A 2507-nucleotide genomic window follows, 5' to 3' on the forward strand; every position below is an offset into this window, starting at 1 on the left:
GCCCGCTCGGGATATCCGCGTCCCGCCGGCACCGGCTTCCTGGGGCTGAGGAAAATACCAGCAGTGTTTCGGTTCATGTTGTTGTTTGGGGTTTTTTCTCTTTCATTCTGGATTTGTTTTGTACCGGATTTTGTTAATCATTAACCCACTCGTCTTTCTGGAAGTGAGAACTTAAAAGGGATAACCGGGGAGTTACAGATGTGGCTGCCGAACAGAGCAAAACTTGAGTTTTGAATCCAAATAGAAATATGCATTATCTAGCTAAAAGTCTTATTATTTATTTACATGGCTCTAGAAGTGATGCTGTGTGATTTACAGAAAGTAGGAAGAAAATGTCCAGCTCCGGAGAGTGTCTCTTCCAAAGAGCTGGAGCACAGAAAGCAGCAGTGCAGAGCATGTGTAAAATGGGGGTCTTGGGTATCTCTGAATGATTTTTTTCTTTAGCTGTGTGCTATAGATTGTTAACATATTTTAAAAGTTTTATTGTACTTTGTCCTGAAAACTTAGAATTTTTGAGCCTGGTGAAGGAAAGACATAATGGGCATTGTTGTCAAGAACCAGAAGGTATTCCAAAAAATGTTTGTGTAACTTTAAATTAAAATAGTTGGGCTATTTAAATTAAAATAGCTGTGTGCTCTAGCAAGCTTTGAAACCTGGCCTTCTAGGGTAAAGAGAGAAAATTAAAATAATTTCCTGCATTCATGCAGAATAACTTAACATCCTTGGAAAGAATGGACAAGGAATGACTGTTTGCAAAGCACTGGGTCTTACTTTACTTTTAAATTATGGGAACCTTTTTTGAGAGACCCAAAGGAAGCAACTGTGGAGACAGAGAGGGCCTGATGTTTGCAGGAAGATGGAAAACTGCTGTCACTACTTGGAGGGGAGACCTTAAACACAAAACTTGTGGAACAGGAGGGGAGGAAGGCCTGACAGTGCCTCCACAGAGGCTGCATTGCTCTATTCCTTTATCTGCACAAGGTGGTTGCTTCTGGGCTCTGAAAAGCACAAGTGTTTTCTAAGAATTTAAAGTAGTCCATCTCTTGGATGGACCATCAAAAATTTGTAGGTGATGTGTTGTAGTAATTTTCTGCCAGTATAGAAAGGAAGAAGAAATCCATGTCAGCAGACTGCAGCTGGCTGTAGCTCCTACTGAATTCCTGGTAATTTTTAGGAAGTTGGATTTGCTGCTGAAAGTTCTTGGCATGTGTCATTTTCATCTCTATGGAACTTTCCAATCATTTTCCTTTGCTTTGTGTTGATGTAGAATGAAGGGAGTGATGTGGGAAAGGGCTGCTAGTACTGAGGGATTTACTTTTTCCAATTATCTGTTCCTCAGAATCTTGTCATGGGCCATGCAAGTCTAGTGCTGCTTTGGCATTCTTAGTAGAATCTTTAGTCCTTGCTCATTTTCTTATTCCTGTCTTTGTAAAGGGGCTTTATTTGCATAGGCTGTTCATCCAAACCATCCTTGTTACTGAACTATTGACAATATTGTCATCCCTCCACAAAGAAGGTGCTGATCAAGTGCCAGTTTTTGCTGCAAGCAATTCCTGGGCTAAATGCAAGGTAGAAATCTAGGACTTAATTTTCTGGGAACCAAAGGAAGTTTCTATCTAGAAATACTTGTATGTTGGAGCCTGGGGGAAAGCCAGGTGATAATGGGTGTGAATGTTGCTGAAGTCACCCAGTCCAGCCTCATGGTTTGTCCTAGAAGGAATTTCACACAGAATTGACTTCATGCCAAAGGTCAGGAAGCAATTGAGAAGTAAGAATTGGCAAATGGGAAGATACAGCAGAAGATGGCAAACAGCATTCCATGCCTAAAATTTACAGAAGTGGTTTAAACTCTGCTGGATATACAGATTTTGGTGACCTGTGTTTCTGACTTGTAAGTTTTTTCCATCGATGTAAGTAACATCATGTTAAGTAACATGATGCTTAAAGTTGCAGTCTCTTCTCTTGAAGCCCCTCACTTAATGTCTCTCAAAGGCCTGTGGGTGGACTGAGACTTTTTCTTGTTTGACCTGTGAAATCCTGTTTGGAAGTTATGAGGGGGAAAAAGAAAAAAGGGGGGGGGGAGGGGAAGCAGTCTAAGAAGCTACTTCATGTGAAAAACGTCACTGTAGAATCATAAAAGCTGCACTTTTTCCACGTTGCTTTGGAAGTAGCTGAACTTTGTAACTTGGCATGTAAATAGAGCTCTTTGAAGGGCATGTCCATGGCTGGGGAGAGGGAAATGCCTGGACTGGTTAACAAGCTTATGAGTGTGTATAAAGCCACTGTGAGCATGGCTGTTGAAACAGAACTGTTCAGGGTCTTGTCCTTGGTTGTGGAGGTGCACCTACCCCTAGAAGTGACCAAGTGTCAATCCGAGACAGTAACAAAGTGACAGTTGGTGTATTTCTGCAGCATGGGCTGGGTGAGGTGCAATACGGGCAGCTGAGAGGAAGGTTCCCAGGAATGTGTTGGTCATCTGAGGGACATGCTGGGACAGTGAGAATGTA

This window comes from Chaetura pelagica, unplaced genomic scaffold (genome assembly GCF_000747805.2).
Source record: "Chaetura pelagica isolate M959 unplaced genomic scaffold, ChaPel_1.0 scaffold405, whole genome shotgun sequence".
NCBI classification, from domain to species: Eukaryota; Metazoa; Chordata; class Aves; order Apodiformes; family Apodidae; genus Chaetura; species Chaetura pelagica.